This window comes from Labrus bergylta, chromosome 4 (assembly GCF_963930695.1).
Source record: "Labrus bergylta chromosome 4, fLabBer1.1, whole genome shotgun sequence".
NCBI lineage: Eukaryota > Metazoa > Chordata > Actinopteri > Labriformes > Labridae > Labrus > Labrus bergylta.
Genome location: NC_089198.1, coordinates 3,056,814 through 3,062,813, shown reverse-complemented (window position 1 = coordinate 3,062,813; position 6,000 = coordinate 3,056,814).

The following is a 6,000-nucleotide window of genomic DNA, read 5'->3' as shown; positions in this document are numbered from 1 at the left end:
GATCAGCGTCTTTGGTCATGAGTAATCCAACTTTGTAGCTTTAAATAAGCTTGAATATTATAGCTTCATGTTTTCTTGTTATTGTCTAACTTATACAAGTATATATTATATATTTTTTCTCTGCATTGATGTTAAATAATAAAACAGAGTTAGACAGAAAGCTGATATTGAGAGTTCTGAGCACTAAAATCAAACGGAAGTTCCTGGAATGATGCTTTAACCAGAGTCGATGGTCGTAACTGTCGCTGTGTGATTAAACTGAAAACCCTTCGCTAACAGAGAAGAAGCAGCAGAGCAGGAAACCCACACAGCCTGCCTGCTGCAGGGGAGGAAGTGTTGATTTGCTGTAAACTGTTTTTCTAAACCCTAATAACCACAGATTCATATCTGCTGCTGCACACACTGATGAACTGTTCTCACACTCTGTATTTTATTGTCTTGTCTTTATTGTTACATAAAAAACCTTCCCTTCACATGAACTGAAGACCAACAGTGTCGACCCACCTTGAGGCAACATTCTCCCAGTTTGTGTATATTTATTCAGTAAAGGAGACGCACCTGAGTGATAATGTGTCGGCAGCTAAAATGTATATATTCATTTGTTGGGTCATTAACTAATTCATTGGCTTGTTAAATAACAAATAATGATAATACATTTCATTTATAAAGAGCTTTCAAGTACTTACAGACACTTTACATCAGTTAAAAGTTTAAAACAAAAGATCAAAATCAACAAAGTTTGATCAAACTAACAAACTGGCAACATTACACACGTTTGTTCTGTCATGAAAAACCTTTTTTCAGGACAAAACCACAAGTCATACATATGATCGTGATATGATAAACTATTATGATGTTTCCTATATTATCAGCTCATACAGTGAACATGACTGTACTCCTGTCTGTAAAGATGAAAGCTGCTGCCCTCTAGTGGCTGCAGCAACACATTGCGTCACTACTGTTTGTATCTCAAAGTTTCAGCTTTCCATTATTTGTAATGATGAAGATTTTATTCCTGAAATCAGTCAATATTGTACAATATAGTGGATCAGTTGGTAGAGTCAGTTGTCTCAACCTGAAGGTCTGGGGTTTGATCCCCAGCTCCTGCAGCCACATGTCCGATGTGTTCTCGGGCAAGACACTTAACCCCAAGTTGCTCCCCCTGCTTCGTCAACAGTGTATGCATGTGTATGAATGGAGTGGTTAATTCTGATGGACTCTTTACACAGCAGCCTCTACCATCAGTGTTTGAATGTGTAGGTGTGACCTGTGGTGTAAAAGCACAGAGAAAACATGTATGGTATTAAAGAGGTAAGAGGTAGGCAAGATGAGGGACATCCCCAAGGGAAAGATCCTTCTCCTGGGAAACAAATCTAGATAAACTCTCCATGTTAGGTTGGTATGCAAACAAAGGTCAACATGAGATGCTTGATAAACAAAAAAAAATATTTAAAAAGGTAAATGACAGGTAGATGGGGATGTACAGATAGTCTGTCCACAAGGGAGAGCGCTTTCTCTGGGGAAATAAACTCCTCCTGAGAAGACCCAAGAAAGGATAATGGGAGTAGTGAGCCATGGTCCACATAATGTTAGGAAATGGTTGGTGCATTTTGGGGTCATACTGGCTTAAAAGAAAAGCCCAATGAAAGGAGATAGGGACAAGTGGAGAGTCCATCAAGAGGTATAGACGATTTTTGGGGACATAAACTTACATAAACCCTGTCTGAGAAGATCCTTGATGGAGAAAGGAACTAGAAAAACATGGAAAACCAGGCTCAAAAAGGGAGTAGAGGAAAAGCAGAGGTAGACATCCTTTTCTTGGGATAAACACTTTAAAAATAAAATCTGATTGGAATTATGTTGTTTACCTGTCCCATGATGCTCGAGCAGTAAATAAGAACATGGTCCCTGTAAGGTAGGTAATCAAAAACATGGTCCCTGTAAGGTAGGTAAACAGGAACATGGTCCCTGTAAGGTTAGTAAACAGGAACATGGTCCCTGTAAGGTAGGTAAACAGGAACATGGTCCCTGTAAGGTTAGTAAACAGGAACATGGTCCCTGTAAGGTTAGTAAACAGGAACATGGTCCCTGTAAGGTAGGTAAACAGGAACATGGTCCCTGTAAGGTAGGTAAACAGGAACATGGTCCCTGTAAGGTAGGTGAACAGGAACTCTGATGAAAGGTATCTCTTTGGATGAACCCTGTTTGATAAATCCTGTCCTTATAAACGACCTTCATCCGTACTTGCAGAGAATCAGGGGGGGAAAGGCTCATGATGGGGGGAGGGGCAAAGAAGAGATTTTTACCTGATGGAGAGAGCCTTCTCTTAGATTTAAGGGATAGTTAAGGCATCATTTTTGTGGTTTTGTTTGAGGTAACGGTCAAAGTAAATATATTAACCACCAAGAGAAGGCTCAAGTTCAACTATTATTAATTTTCGTTGTTTGAGACACACCCGGTCTCTTGTTAAAAAACCTGCACTTTGAGGAACTCAGCAAAACATGAACATCCATCCTTCTTTCAGTGAACTCCATCTGATGGAAAGATTTCTCTCTTCCTTTTAATTTTTTTTTGTTTTTTATCACCTTTTATTGTGCAAGTGTGTATGAGAGAGGGCTTTAATGATCACTCATTGTGAAGCTAGTTAGAAGATGTATCAGATGTGTGACACTCACTGTGATGGCTGGTTAAGATAATGCTCCTAATGCTGTTTCTGTTCTTCCTTATTTACATCCTTAGAGGTTTTTCTGTCTACGTGAACGAAGAACCAGAAAAACTGATGATGCAATACAAGGTATGATCTTTTTCCTCATCACATCAGGCTTGATCAGATGGACTAGATGAGGTCTCCCCTTTGTTCCCACTAGTGTGATATGTTCAAGCGTTGTCTGTAAAATTATCTGGACCAATTACAAAAAACATCTTTCTTTTTTATGGAGTACTCTGTGATCTACTGAATCTTTAAATTGTCTTGGTTTTATTTTACATATAGCACAAATGTCCAATCTGCTGTCACTTAAAAGGAGGAAACTCTGTGTTGTATTTTCCTGTTAAGCTTCTTTGTTTATAACTTGGCAAATACAGATCTGTTGCAACATGATCACGTTGGGTCTGTGATATTTTATCTTTGACTCCAACCAGGCTGTAAACATTTTATTAGACTTCTGTTTAAGTTATTTCTTTCAAAGTATACATTGTTTGAAAGGTTTAAAGAAAAGGTTATTTGAGTTTAGCTTTAAATGATGGCTTTTGTTGGCATGCATTTTTTACCACGTTAAAATAAGTTGGACCAACACGACTAAAAGGAGTCGGACGCAACCAGAGTAAAGAAGTTAAAACAACTTGAGTAAGTCACGTTAGTCCACACCTAGTAGAATACATTAATTAACATTTTAAAATAAGATAGGCCTGAACCATCATGAATAAAAAACAATAACACAAACACATTCAGCTGACCCATCCTAATTATTTTATGTTGACTTAACAAAATTCCTTGATGCTAAAAGAACACATTTTATTTTAATGGAAATGGTTTCCATACTTTTATTACGTTCAGCCAACAAATTATTTTGTTTGAGTGAATTTGGACTCGTCAGCTGATCTGTCTGAGAGTTTGTTAAAGTGAAATGAGACATTCAAAGATGCAGCAGTGTCCTTCTTTTACATCACTGAGACTACAGGGAGACACTGAGGACCACTATCTACGGAGAGCCTGAAGGGACAAAATAACATGAGATTACTCACAATGAACTAGTTAATGCTGACAGCACTAATACATGTCTAAACATAAATAAAATTCCCCCGTCCAGTAACAGCTGATAGAGACATGAACCAGACTGTAAACATGTTAATCTCTGCTGTAAAAACAGACTTTTGAATGGGTGTGTATGTGACTTCCAGCCTCAAGCAGACCCTCGAGGAACTGCAGGATTGCTTTATTTTTCAGCACCAGAGGTTTCCCCTGGTCCTGAATACCACTACCAGCATCATCAAGGTACCTTTGCAGTTCCCCAAACTGACCATAAGGTGGTGCTCTTTCTCCTTTAAGTTAGACACAGACACACAGAGATCCACCTTCTGAAAAAACGTGTTTGAAATCCAACAAACAGTCATGAAGGAGGAGTTTATTTAAAGATGTGACACTGAGGTAACACTTTAAAGACTCATGTTATATCAGATGTGTCTTTTGTTGTTAATATTTTAAAGTTTTCATCATAAGAAACATCAAAGTGAAGAAAAAGACCTCTTAAAGAAATGTTGAAGGTATGAAAACAGACTTCATCAGTGCAAACAGAGTTATTCCTTTTGAAAAAGTTTGAAAATACATTTTCTGAATTCATGAAATGAGCAAAGACATGCTGTTTGTCTCCTTCTTTTACATCAGCAGCAGAAATAAGAACAGACATTAAACATCTATATATAATTAAGTTACAAAAAACACCTGCAGAGGTAAATAAAAGAGTTTCAAATTATGCAATAAAAAAAGTTATATAAATATTCAGATTCTTAACTTCCTGCAGACTTTCAGAACTTTGAATAGAATCAGGGGCTGATGGGAGATCTGAGGCCTCTGATAGAAACCACGTGTTCCTCGTCTGATCTCTCAGCTCGTCCTTGTTTGTCCTCTGCAGCGTCACAGCGTCACTTCTCCTCGGGTTCACCAGAGGAAACATCGCAGCTCCAAAATGCTTCTCCTCCCAGCCGCCGCCCTGTGCTGCCTGTGTTCAGGTGAGTGTTTCCGGCCAATCAGGAGCCCACAAACTCTACCTTTACCAAACACCGTCACACTAACATTCACCTGTCTGACCCTCTCTCTGCAGCGTTGGTTTCCATGGCAGCCGAGCTGATTCAGGATGATTTATCATTGACCAGGAGAGTCGGTGAAGAAGTCTCCTTCAGCTGTGGAGGAACTAATCAGTGTCGCAGTGACTGGGTACATTGGTACCAAAAGAAAGACACAGAAACATTCAGAAAGATTGTTGAAATTAACAGGAAAAGTGGTAAAATAGAGAAAGGCTACAATCATCCACAGAAAGATGATTTCTCAGCTGTGAATAAACAGAACGGCTGGGAGCTGCAGATCCAGAGAGTTAAAGACTCTCATTCAGCCACATATTACTGCTCCTGTTATGTTAGTGATCTCCACAGTGAGAAATTAAGTGAGCTGCCTGAACAAAAACCAACACATGAACAGATGTCACTCAGAGTTAGTTACAGGAAGAGAGCAGTGAACCACAGCCCAGATTCAGATGTTTCACCTCCATCTCAGCCAGAGTCACAAACACTGAGGGATTTATTCTATCACTGCTGACGGGACGCCTTCATTTTAGAATAACATCGTTATTGTTAGAAAGGCGGAGGAAAACAGAAACGAAAGAACATGAGATGAGATGCAGAGAGAAATCATTAAGACCAGAACCAACTAAAAACATAATCTAGATCAGAAAGGTTAAATAGATGTGCAGCTGGTCTCTATACTTCAAGTCAAGTCAAGTCAACTTTATTGTCAATTTCAAAATATGCCAGACATACAGTGGAATTGAAATTGCGTTTGTCTCCGTCCCACGATGCAATACAATCAAAATAAGGTAAAATAAGATAAATAATATTTACAGTAATAAATCCTAAATAGTGCAAAAGGTACAGAACAAAATGGTATATAAAATAAAATTTAAAGAAAAAGTAAACTTAAAATGTGCAATATGTGCAATGTGCAGTAAACTGAGTGTACTTTGAATAGTTAGCTTCAGAGTTATTAGTCCAGAGTACTTGGTGGCAAACGGGAGAGGGTTTCAACGTCCAGTGTTCATGGGGGCAGAGGGGAGGGAAGGAAGAGAGGGGAGAGAGTTAAGCTTCTTGACAGCTTGGTGGAAGAAGCTGTTTCCCAGTCTGGTGGAGCCGGCCCGCAGGCTGCGGTACCGTCTCCCTGATGGCAGGAGGCTGAAGAGGCTGTGTGAGGGGTGGGTGGGGTCACGCACAATGCTGGTTGCTTTGCAGGTG